The following is a 13,368-nucleotide window of genomic DNA, read 5'->3' on the forward strand; positions in this document are numbered from 1 at the left end:
ACAGTCAGGATATTTATCTCAAATTCAGGGAGTTTGAAAATCTAGGACAGCTCCTTGGCAACCCCGTACTGACAGTCCTTTTGTTCGACTTTTCTTAGGCTTAGACGATAGCCAACTAGATTTTCTCCAAGATGGAGTCCCACCCTGGCCAGCATAAGGCCACAGGAATTATTCATCTGGGCTTTAGGGTCCACCAACCCCTGTAACTGGGTGTAAAACTGCATTCCAGGGTTGAAGGTGGGGGATGTACTGATATTGACAGTTTCTGGAGAGAAAGCCCATTGTTTTCATCCGTCTCTCAGAGAGCTCCAAGATTCAAAAAACGTTAAAAGACTACTCTCAAAATCTTCCCAGGTTTCCCTCCTAGAAGCCGCCTGATTCTTTACCCCAGTGAGTCCTCTGAGGTACTCCAATTCTCGATTTTTCACTGAGAGGCGTACGGGTCAGGGACTGGCCAGGAGAGGGAAACATCATCAGTTACTTGGACAGAGAAGGTAGTATAACAATTGTGAACTAAGAACCAAGTTGTTTACTAGGCAACTGAAAAGGCAAACCCAGGACAGGAGGGTGGAGGGTGTCGCAGAGGTAGCAACTGCAGGAAGCAGCCACTCCCCATGGGGCTGGGGCTGGGGACAGGCGGCGAGTATGAAAAACTTAGAAACCTGAAACTCACGCTTGGAGGAGGAGGCATCGCTCGGCTGGGCTGGTGTCTCTGAGCTGGAGAGGGGCCCATGGGGACTTGGTGTCTCTTGGGAGAGGGGAGCGTGATGAGGCTTGTGGTAAGTGTTGGGAAAACTGCAGACTGTGTGCACGTGCCACTATGAGAGGGAACTGCCACTGCCCGGGTGGAGAGGTGACACTAGAGTGACATCGAAGGGACAGGAACCCCATGGGAAGCAGATAGGAAGGAACATGTTCTTTCTCCTCCAGCTCGGCTCCCTCCTTCTAATGCTTCCCATGGAAGAGCTAACATGGAGCCTGGAGGTGAAGCCAAAATGTGGTTTGCAGGATTTGGGCATCACAAGGCTGAGGCCAGAAGGGCAGGCTTGCATCTGAGAGACAGTATATTCAAAAGGTCTCCTGTGACATTTTGTTTACTGTAATATTCACAGCCGTTATCCAATCTGTTCATCCCAAGGGTTTCCAGCTCTTAATAGATTCATCCTCGGGCAGTATCTGGGGGCACAGACAGTGGATTTATAGACCAAGTTTGGGATTCCAGGAAGTAGCAGCCATCAGCTTCCATGGTCTCGCAGCGACGGGAGCAGTGGTGGCTCCCACCATTTGTAATCTCTGGTCAGGGTGGGTTTCTAAATTGGGTGGGGAACAATGGATGCTCCTCGATCATAGCCTCATGGTGGCTGTGGGCACTGGTCTATTTACATAGTTGGTGCCACTTCTCCAGTGATGTTTTCTGGGGTTCTGAACCAGAGTCCATCCAACTCATAAACAACAACCCACTCTTTCCTTGGGCACTAGGAAATCTCCCAATATTGAAAACATGACTCATGGAATGTAATCAAAGCAAATTTGTTTTGGTCTCCCACTGTCCTTTCTCATCCATTCAGGGGAATGAGCTCTTCCTCTGCCCCAGACAAAATTCAGGGCAAGCCCCAAGATTTTCTAGTCACACTTAGTAATACCAACAATTGTCTGGTCACTTGGAAACCTAAAGTATGAATTTAGTATTTGAAATATTCTTGCTCTAAAATTGGAACTTCCTGCCCTGACCCACATCAGGACTATTGGAAGGTGGAGGGAACGGGGGCTAAGGAAACAGGTACGTGGTCAGCTGCTAGCGCTTTTCCTCCGCCTCCCCCGGCTTACTAACCATGAGCTCTGGAATTGAGAAGAGGTGAGGGGAGCAGGGGAGTCCTTACTTGACTGGTCTTGGCATGGGTTTATCATCTGCTCTCTTTGGACGTGGCAGGTGACTCTCAAGGCTGACTCTCAAGGCTCTTTTGGATGATCTTCACTCCCAATTACTGAGGATCTCTTTCCTAAAGCTTCCTTCATAGGACAAACATTCCCTATTCTAGCCACTCACTTACTCCTTCCTCAACCTCTGCGAATGTGGTGATACCTCAGGCTTCTCTCTGAGGTCTGTTTGTCCTTCCCGGCAGCCCTCTTGGACAGATCTAAGACAGTCTTTCACTCTGCAGGTGGGAGGGGGATTACTTTTCCTCTACCCTCTTATATTTAGTGACTGGAGCCTGTAAAGTAAAATGACCAAGGATAGATTAACAGGAAAGAAGGTCTATGTTTTTCTTATGGGCAGGGGAAGCCTCACGCAAAAAGGAGTGAATATCCCCCAACGCAGTTAAGACCGGAGGCTTACATACCGTTCACAGAGTAATAAATTGTGAAGTGACAAGACAAGTTTAAAAAGGGGGCTGGGCTTCTAGGGGTGCTATATTATGGAAGGTAAATATACAGGGGAAACAAATGGAAGATAAGAGTTATTTTTGTAAGGCTTCTTATGCAGAGTCAAGTCAGTGCTCCTAGCAGTTATGAAAGAGAGGGGAGGGGGCACAGCGTGAAGGGAAATGTATGCCTTGCTTTGACAAAGAAAGAGAGGGCAGAGAGTTCCTCTTGTGTGCTCTGTTTCTTAATTGCCTTCAGCTCAAAATAATCCATATGGCAAAGTGGCATATTTTAGGGTGGCTTATTCTGATCCCCTTTGCTGCCACCCCTAATTTGGTTGAGGCTGATATATGGCCACATACTCACTCACTGTTGTGACAAATTGGAGAGCACAAGCTGTCATTGGCCTTCCCTTTACTCACAGTCAAAGCTGTAGTCAGCCCATCATTTGTCCCTCAGACTTTCCAGGTGGGAATTGGACACCTGTGCACTGTGTCTCCTAGATCTCTCAGTGGACACGTTGGATCCCTTTTCCCTAAGCTTGCGACAAGGGTCCTGTACTCCTTTCTCTCTCTCTCATGGGTGAGAGTGGGACTCACAGTACATTGAAAATGTTCAAAAATCCTCTTTTCTCACCTGCAAACTCTTAGCCATGTTATCATCATGAGTGAGGGGTGCAGCAGTCAAGAACTGGTTTTCTTTGCCTGCCTTCCAGAGCCTGCGTGGAGGTCTGGCACCTCATTTTGGAAAGTAATCTCTGTCGTCTTCAGGCCTTGGTGGAAATTTCTATTTTAACAACTCGTTACATGTGTACATTGAGAAAAATGAACAAAGTGGCTGAGTTGTTTTATTATTCTAAAAGCATCAGCGTTCTTAAAGTTTCCGAACCTGAGTAAAATGGGTGAAATAGGTCTTTTTTGGTTCGTTAGGGACTGTTCAGATGGTGCAGAGATGCTGCAAAACTTCCCTCAGGTCTTCGGAATCATCTCTCCACAGCAATCACTAAACTGTTTCTAATCTCTTGTAAAAGGATCGAAAACTCCAGGACTGCTTTGGCGGACTTTCCTCCACTTCACTGGCTTACCATGAGGATTAAATGAAATCATATATGCAAATGTATTTTTTAATTTCGTAAACTAGTAGGCACAATGCACAGACATTCAGGGGACTGTCGTGATTATGGATACTTTAAGGGGGCTATGAGTTTCTAGAATTTCTCAGGACAGTCCTAAGCAGGCACTTAGGGTTCAAAGAGGAAATTTTGCTCATTAAAAATAGATCCAGAGCAAACAATGGGGCTATTTGGCAAGTGTTTCTGAGGAAAAAAAAATACACCTAGAGTATACATTTGCAATATTGGGAGATTACTGGTAGCTGGCAGCCAAGCCCCACCTACATGCCCTTGGCTTTCCCCAGGGTCACCTGCAACCTGTTCCCCAGTGCCCCAGTAGCTTCCTGCTCCTCGCTGCCTGCGGGTGTGCTCTGGCCCCTGCAGCTTGCTTGCCCCTGGGATGAATGCTCCAGGAGCAAGCCTTAGCCCATGGGGGATGGGGGTGAGGGTCCCCAGGGACCATTCTGAGAAGTGTTCTTTTTTTTTTTTTTTTTAAAGATTTTATTTATTTATTTGAGAGACAGAGAGACAGCCAGCGAGAGAGGGAACACAAGCAGGGGGAGTGGGAGAGGAAGAAGCAGGCTCCCAGAGGAGGAGCCCGACGTGGGGCTCGATCCCAGAACGCTGGGATCACGTCCTGAGCCGAAGGCGGACGCTCAACGACTGAGCCACCCAGGCGCCCCCTGAGAAGTGTTCTGATATCTCAGACGGTCCCACTGGGATCCAGCCCCCTCTTGCCGGGGGTAGCCTGCTCACTAACAGCCTTGCCTCCCTTCTCTGCCTCACGTTCCCCTTTCTCTCACGGAGCTTTCTGGGATCACCACGTCAACTCCTTGCAACCCGAATCTTTGCCCCGGAGTCTGCTTTCAGGCAGAGTGACTTGAGCTAAGGCAGAAAAGCCCTGAGGGCTTATCTTTGGCAGGAAAATGTAAATTTTACTAACTGAAATAGTAGCTTCTGTGTAAACCTAGCTGTCGGGTAGAAATTGTTAAGCGACCATAATAACTTGCCGTTGTTGATAGCTTCCTTCACGATCCTAAGTGCTTTTCGCACGCCTCATTCCCAGCCATTGGGGAAGTGGCTGCTGTTATTCTGTCTTATTTTATAGATGAGGAAACAGACCCAGTGAGCTGTGCAAGGCCACAGAACGTGTACGTGACAGAACTGGGATTCTGACTGTGGCGGTTTGGTTCTAGAACCCACACTCGTATCTACTCACTGTGCTTTTCAAACTACCGAACACTGAGGATGCCAAGAGCCAGGTTGCCTGGCACCGTTGCTCCCCTGCGGGAGAGAGAGGCCTAACTCCAGCGTTGCTGAGAGACAGAGGGTATAGTAAGATGAAACTAGATTGGAGAATTGGAAGCCTGAATCCAAAACCACAATCCCGCTCTACTGACCAGCGGAGTGACCTTGAACTAATCACTTCTCTGACCCCCAGTTTAAATCTTATGTGTAATGAGGATGGTGGGGGTTGGTGAAAAATTATGTCTGACTCATGGGTTTGTGGTGAGTTTCGAAAGAGGGTGCTTATGCAGCCCTGGGCAAACCCTGAGCCTGATGGGCGATTTTGGAGGCTGTGACATTGGCCACAGGCTACGAATTCTATCCTCCACAGATCACCACCCCCTTTACCCCACCTCCCGGGACCGGGGACTCCCAGCTGCTGCTGGCCTGAAGGAGTTGGTGTGATGGAGGCGACAGAGGACTGGCCTTTGGAATCGGACACGGATTTGAATCTCAAAATCCTTGCTGTTTCTACTCTTTTTCTTTTTTGAAATAACTGTGGGAAAGTTATTTAATCTCTCCAGACCTCTGTTTTGTCACCTGTAAAATGGGGATAATAAAACAAGACTACGGAACCAGTTAACCAGGCAATGCCCATGAAGAGCTTAGCACAGCCAGCGTGGGCCAGGGCTCAAAACATGGCAGCTACTGTTACTACGCTCGGCTTTATGAGAGGAAAACATGAGCCCCATCCAAAGAGAAGAAGAAAAAAGGGTGATGTGACATGATGTATAAGAAGAGAATTATTAGCTGTTGCCATCTACTTAAGAGAAAGTGAGAAAGCCTCAATCTGTCATTGCATTCATGTTTACTTTCAAATTCTATACATCTTGCTGGAGAGAACCGTAAAGAAGGTTTGAAGAGGAATCAATTTTGGAAACCATTATTAAAAGCAACAATGATGTAACACAAAAGTATAATCTATAGCAGCAAACCCACATGGATTCCTTAAACACAAACCAAGCTTTTATTTCTGAATCTTGCTCCCTCCTCACGAACAAACAAGCATGGTGTCTGGGGGAGGGGAGCGGGGAATGCAATGTGCTGAATCCAGAGATAGACAGCAGGGCTGGAATGATGCCCTGGGCCTCCCGGGTGTGGACTTTGGAAGGAGCAGAGCAGGGGCAGAAGTGTGGGGAGAGAGAGGGTGATAAGATTGAAGACACAGGTGGGACATGGCGAAGAAGAAAGCTGGCACTTGCCTCCTACCTGAACGCAGGGGCCTCCTCATCCACCCCAGGGGCTCAGGGAGAGGCCCCTCCAGGCTTCGCCAGGCTCAAGTGCCTATGGAGATTCTGCACTTGTTAATTGATCAGGTTTAAAAGAATGGAGAGAGCCCTGGCGTTTTCCCACCCCCTGGAAGTGAAAAATGAAAGAGTTCTTTACTTTTAGGGCCATATCCTGAATGACAGAGGTCAGTGTTTGCAACTGATCCGTGTGGGCGAGGGCTTCTAATTATTTCCTGGATAACCTGTTATCTATTAGCCATCAGGTTGCTTGCCAGAAAATGCATGTCTCCAGGGTTCCTGGTCTGGATTCTGAGGATCGGATTTTTTTGTGTTTTGTTTTGTTTCGTTTTGTTTTGTGGGGAAGTAGGCGTTGAAGGCAGGCAGCTGTGAGTCGCATCAGCCGAAGGGCTGTCCTGTCCCCCTGCCCGTAGCCTGTGCTGGAAGAGAGAATGCGGAGGAACCCAGGCACAACCCTTCTGATGTCCCTGTGGAACCCGGCAGTGTCTCCTGTTTCTCCTGGCTCCTTGACTCACACTACTTTGGGAGACTCGGCTTTATTGTAACCTTCTGGAAAACTTCTGAGAGAAATGTTTTTCTGGGCTGATATCATTTGCTTAGAGAACAAGGAAAGTCTTCAAACAATCTTCTGTTAGGTTAAAGGAGGGAAGGGAGTGTGTCAGAATTCAATAGGCCTGTTCTGTTGAGGAGGGCGGAACTTGGCCCTCACCCGCGTGAGCTCAGTACCCTCAGCCATCAGTTACACCTGCGGCCTCTGTACTGAGGCACCATGAAGTGCCATCAAATAACAGGGACATTCAAATATAGGGCATCATTCCTTTTCTTGTTATCAAGGTAGCATACGTTCATTACTCAAGCGTTTAGAAACTCTGGAAAAGCACTAAGCAAAAACCACTCAAAATTTCATTCCTCTGAGATGATCACTCAGGGTTGAGAGAATAAAAGGAAGTAGTTTGAATTTTAAAAGTTAGAAACTCAGAAGGGACCCGTGGAGTGGAGACTCAGCCCTCCTCTGAGGAAAAGGTGCTACCTGAGGGTTGGTTTCTGTGGTTTGGGCGGAAGGGGCCCTGAGGGTTGGAAACCAGAGCTGGGAGAGGGGGTGCGCGCCGGGTACAGCTGCTGTTTCTGAAGTGTTGTAATGAGACTGTTGGAAAAACTGTCACCCTGTAAGCTGCATTTCGCTGCTGCTAAGAGAGGGACCTGCAGCTTCCAGGGAGGCGGGCTGATGGAGTGAGACGACCAGGGAGGGAATCGCGGCCCTGACGCAAAATGGGAAGGAAGGAGCCCTCTCTTCCTCCTCCAGCCCTGCAGCCCCGGCTCTGGCTGGTGACCGGTGACCCCCACCCAAAGGCAGCAGGCAAAGCAGACGTGGGGTTTGCAGAGCCTTGACTCCAGCCTCACAGGGCAGAGTATAACGGGGGTTGGGTTTTATTTGCTCTTGTGTTCCTTCTTCCTGTCCTTTATTTAATTCATTTTTAAAAATATGTAGAACATTCGTATACTTCCCAAGAATTAAAACCGTACACAAAGATATACCCAGGGAAGCATCCATACACCCCTCTTCCTTTGCCCCAGACCCCCACCCCCCTGTGAGTATTCCACTTCGGTGTTTTCTGATTGATCCTTAATGTGTGTGTGTGTGGTTTTTTGTATTTTGCTTTTCACAATTTAGCAGATACTTATGTTTTCTTATTTTGTTTTATCTTTTATACTTAAGTATGTTATTTATAATTCTTTGCACTGGGGTGTCTGGGTGGCTCAGTCGGTGAAGCCTCTGCCTCTGGCTCCAGTCATGATCCAGGGTTCTGGGATCAAGCCCCATGTCAGGCTCCCTGCTCTGCTCAGTGGGGAGTCAGCTTCTCTCTCTCCATATCCCTCTGTTCTCCCCCACCAACTCGCTTGCTCTCTCTCTCTAATAAATAAATAAATAAATAAATAAATAAATAAATAAAATCCTTTATTAAAAAAGTATAATTATTTTCATTTTTCATTTACTATATTCTGGAAATCAGTTCATAGAGATTTTCCAGAGAGCTTTTTTTCCCCCCAATAGTGTTTCAACCAAATGTCATCATTTATTTAACCAATCTTCCATGTTTGGGTATTTAAGGTATTAACATATTTTTGAGAATGACAAATAACATTGCATGAACAACCTAGTACGTGCACATTTTTAAATGTTGGATGTGTACCTTCAGGATAAATTCCTAGAAGTGGGATGACTGTGTCAAAGGATGACTGGTTCCAGGTTTGTTAGGTATTTGCCAAATTCCTCTCCATTTTTCATTCCCACCACCAGTAGAGGCGTGCCGGTTTCTCCAGTCTCACCAGCAGAATATATCGTCAAGAGTTTGAATTTTTGCACATCTGATGAGTGGGAAATGCTATCTTGGTATGGTTTTCATTTGCATTTCTCTTATTATGCGTGAGGTCGGACATCCATTCCTGTTTCAGGTTACGTTTTACATTTTTGTATTGGCGTCATTAATTTTCTGCTCATGTTTTTTGCCCATTCTTCTGGAGGATTTTTGATCCTTTAACCTCAATTGAAAAAATTATTTATAGATTAAAGATTTGGGTCCTTAATCTGTGGTATTTTATGGTAAATCAGTTTTCGAAATCTGTCCTTTGATTTTTGATCTTGTTAATGGAGTTTTTGTGCCATGAAACCTTAAATTTTTTGAAGTAATTAAATGTTTCAATCTTTTATTGCATCTGCATTTTGAGACGTAGAGAGATTTTCCCCATACACAGGTGGTAGAAGGATTTACCCATATGTTCTTCTAGTAACTTGTTTGTTTCAAGTTTTGCATTTAGATCTCTGACCCATGTGGAGTCTATGGTATCTCCCCCCAAATGGCTGTTTCGGTGATCTATCCATGTACAACGACCACCCCCAAACTCAGTGGCTCACCGTAAGATTTGTTGTAGTAGCTTCCGTAGCTCTGTCTGTAGATTTGGCTCAGTAGGGCAGTTCTGCTCATCTTGCTTGGGTTCTCCTGCATGAATGTAGTGCTGGGTGGCTGGGGCTGGAGCTGCTTCCAGGCTTGATTTGGATGCTGGGAAGGCAGGGCCTCTCTCCTTTTGCATGTATTTCCAGGGCCTCTTATCTCCACGTGGCCTCCCTCTTTGGTCTTTCCAGCAGGGTAGCTAGATTTCTTCTTCTTTTTTTTCCCCTTCCTTTTTCTTCTTCTTCTCTCTGTCTTTTAAAGTAACCTCTCCCCCCAGTGTTAGGCTCAAACTCACGACCCCGAGATCAAGGGTGGCATGATTTACTGACTGACCCAGTCAGATGCCCCTCTTCTCTATGTTCAAGTTTTATTGTGATAGATTTTATACACCATAAAATTCACCTATTTAAAGTTCATACAGCTCAGTGGTTTTCAGTACAACGACAGAGTTGTACAAGCATCACCACAATCGAATTGTAGAGTATTTTTAACAACCCAGAAAGAAAACCTATACTCCTTAGCAGTCATTCCTCATGCCTGTTCTGGCCTCAGACAACCACCGATGTCCTTTCTGTCTGTATGAATTTGTCTATTCTGGATATTTCATAGAAATGGAATCATACAATATGTGGTCTTTTGTGACTGGCTTCTTTCACTTAGCATAATGTTTTCCAGGTTCATCCATGTTGTAGCGTGAATCAGAGCTTCATTCCTTTTTAGATACAGATAACAATCTACGGTATGGGGATCTCACAATCTATTTATCCAGGCATCTGTTGGTGGACATTTAGATTGTTTCCACCTTCAGGCTAATGTGAATAACACTTCTATGGACACCTTTATACAAGTGCTTGTGTGGACAGATGTTTTGATTTCTCAAACCTATACTGAGAGTGGAGTTCCTGGATCATACGTTTAGCCTTCTGAGGAATGGCCACACTGTTTTCCAAGGTAGTTGCGCCATTTTTTGAATTTCACCAAAAACTTTATTATCATTTAGGGTGAAATCACATGTTTTTTCTCCTAGACTCTTTGAAATGGTAACTTATATTAATGGATTATTTAATAGTGAATTATCCTTGCATTCCTAGCATAATGCCAAGTAAGGTATTTTTTGATGCCGTCTCCGAGTTTCAGTTTTGCTATCTGTAAATTGCAGGTAATACCAGTATTTACTTCCATAAGGTGGAGATATAATGAGATAATGAATGTGAAGTGCCTTTCACAGTGCTCAGCATAGAATAAATGCTCAATAAATGTTAGCTCTGTATTACTATCTATAAGGAGCTTCCGTCCAAACCCAGGACATTTCCAAGACACAAAGTCCGAGCCAACTAAGTTTCTGTGCAGAGAGATTTTCTGTGGGGAACAGTGCACTTAGTAATTAAGGGCTGTGATGATGTAAGATTGAAAGAGGACTTGAACTGCCTCCATTTTGACCGCAGTCTGTACTTTCTAATTGACCAAGTTCTTCCAGGTTTATCTCTTAACTCAGGCAAAAGACCCTGCAGACAAAGCATCCCTTGTTGGAACCTAAACTACCCCCTCAAACAGTAAGGACTGCACTGAACCAGCAAGACAGTGCTGACTGACCCCGAGACAATGACCAACCTGATCTTCACTGCCCACCTGCATGTACCCAGTGACCTTTGTCCCACATTTTCCTCACATAAACCTGGAAGTATCTGCAGCACTTTAGAGACAGTCTTTGAAACTCCAGGCAGCTGTCTTCCCAGTGTTGGCCTCACTGAAGTAAATCCCTTTCTTGTTTCACCACCACTTGTCTCTCTGACTTTGGATTTTGTCAGCAGAAAAATGACTGAACCTGGTCTGTTTGGGGTCCCCTGGAACCAGGTGCTCTTGCACCCCTGTGCCCCGGCTACAAGAGAACAAGAAATATATATTTGGTCTTGGTCCCCAGTTTCTGGGACACGGTTCCTAAAATGCTTTGTTAATTCCCTAAGGGATAGGAGTGACAGGGGAGTCTTTTGTCATTTATAATAAGTCCCATCCAACCACAACTGAGTGATGTAATGCGGTGACTCCTGGAGGGTGGAGACTGCTTGCCTGAGAAGCTGACCCTGGGATCAGAGGGTCTGAATTTTCAGCCCCACCTGTGACCTCTAGTAGCAGAGGGGCTGGAAATGGAGTTTCCACCAAAGGTCAATGATGCAATCAAGCTTGCCTATTTGATGGAACCACAAAAACTCTAAATGTAGGGGTTCAGAGAGATTCCCGGTTGGTGAGTATATGCAGATGCCAGGAGGGTGTCACACTCAGGGTGGATCTGGACCTCACTCTACATACCTCTTATCTGGTTATTCATTTGTATCCTTCATAATAAATCATGAGTAGTCCTTAAAATGTTTCCCTGAGTTGTGTGAGCTGTTACAGCAAATTATTGAAATCAAGGAGAGGGTTGTGGGAACCTCTGATTTGTTGCCAAGTTAGAAGTGTAGTCACGTAGGGACCCATTATTTGTGATTGGCATCTGAAGCGTGGGTATGTCTTATGGGACTGAGTCCTTAACTGGATTAGGGTCAGAATTGAATTGAATTATGACACCCAGTTGGTGTCCCCAGAGAACTGGAGAATTGCTTGTTGTGGGGAACCCACACATTTGGTGTTGGAAGCGTGGTGAAGGACTCAGGCACTGGAATTCAGCAGGCATGAGTTGGAATCCTGGGTTTACCACTTACTAGCTCTGTGTCCTCGGGTATGCTTTGCTTAACCTCTCCGAGCTTCACTTTTGTCAACTGGAAAATAGAGGTATTAATGTCTACTTCGTTTGACTGATGTGTGAATTAACCAAGATCATTTCTGCAAAGCACTTAACCCATAGTAATACCATACAATGAGATGGACCTTGAGGTGGGGGGAATAGTTAGTCAGATAGAAGAAGAATGTCATGAGGTGGCAATATCCTGACTCAGAAGGAACCAACCTGACCAGGGTAAACCATCTCTTTTCCACTCTTCTCTCCTCTCAAAAATGGAGCTGATGTTTCCCAACGACATTAGGCAGGGTGCTATGAGGGACGGAACATTGGCCAGGTGCGCTTGGATTCCAGTTTTGATTCTCCCAGGAATGGCAGCCTAACCTTGGGTGAATCACTCTCCAGCTACATCAGTGGCTTTCAAAGTTTTGATCACATCTCAAAACAAACATGTATTTTACACCATGGTCTAAGACGTATCTATGTATACAACAGGGAAAAAAGTCAATAATACTCATCTTTACTATTAAAGTATTATATTAGTTCTCTATTGTGTGTTACAAATTACCACAAACTTAGTGGTTTGAACAACATGTTATTTATTATCTCTGTTTTCACGGGTCGGAGGGCAGGCACAGTGTAGCTGGATGCTCTGCTCAAGGTCTCGCAAGGCCGCAGTCAAGCTGCTGGCTGGTACTACCATCCATATGAAGCTCAGGTTCTCTTCCAAGCTCCCGTGGTTGTTGGCAGAAGTCATTTCCTTGCAGCGGTAGAATTCATGGCAGCTTGCTGCATCTGCAAATCCCACAGGAGGACCTCTCTTTGAAGGGTTAACCTGATTAGGTCAGGCCTATCCAGGATAATCTCTTTTGATGATCTCAAAGCCAGCTGATTATGGGCCCTAATTACTTCTGCGAAACCCCTTCCTTTGCTGTATAACTATCATAATCTTGGGAGTGACAGCCCATCACATTCACAGGTCTTATCCACACTCGAGGGGATTACGTGAGGTCACTTGGGGGGGGGGTCCTCTGAGATTCTGCCTACTGCAAATATGGTATACCCTGATATGTCTACTCTTTTCTTTCCTTTAAAAAATTAGATTTTGCCACCAATTAATGGTTTGGGACCACTAGCTTGAAAACCCTGCTCTGGTTGATTTTTAAAGGCCAAAAGTCCATGCTCTCAAGCAGCAGATCCGTGGGCATTCCAGGGCTCTGGCAATGGGGGCAGGAGGAAATTATAGTAATACCTTGTGCAGAGAGTTTGCCGGTATCAGTGCTAACCTGACTGAGTTCCTTTGGCTCTGGTCTGCACAGAGAATTCCTGTCCTTCTAAGTTGGGAGGTGAGCCTCTCAGCATGCTGGGAAGTTTATCTGGACAACTCCCAAGGGAAGAGAAAATCAGGCCAAGCCCAGATGCAGCCAGCTGTCATGGATTCTGCCTGGCCCATCAGCTCAGAGGATGTCTAAGGACCCTTACCATTCAGAACCTTTGTGACTCTGCAAGGAAGCAGAATTGTCCCTTCTGTTGGAGGCTGGGGCAGGAAGGTGGCTTCATGCTGCTGGCCAGTGACCAGGTGTGCTCCAGTAAAGTTTAGCCATGAGAAGCCAGAATGTGAACTCCCTTGGAGGGGGGCCTCTCTACCTTTGGGTTTCTGCCCAGGCATAGAGCCTGCCACCTAAATCTTTG

At 45.9% G+C, this 13,368-nt stretch overlaps 2 long non-coding RNA genes across 3 annotated transcripts in view; both read left to right on the plus strand.

Moving 5' to 3' along the window:
- The window catches only part of LOC105234863, a 147,035-nt gene that overhangs the window by 82,815 nt on the left and 50,852 nt on the right, over positions 1-13,368 (plus strand). The window lies entirely within an intron of this gene.
- Positions 655-13,368, plus strand: part of LOC117796075 — a 39,712-nt gene continuing 26,998 nt past the window's right edge. The window contains exon 1 of the long non-coding RNA XR_004620425.1: positions 655-779. This is a non-coding gene — a long non-coding RNA (uncharacterized LOC117796075). The remainder of the gene's footprint in view (positions 780-13,368) is intronic.

This window comes from Ailuropoda melanoleuca, chromosome 14 (genome assembly GCF_002007445.2).
Source record: "Ailuropoda melanoleuca isolate Jingjing chromosome 14, ASM200744v2, whole genome shotgun sequence".
Lineage (NCBI taxonomy): Eukaryota > Metazoa > Chordata > Mammalia > Carnivora > Ursidae > Ailuropoda > Ailuropoda melanoleuca.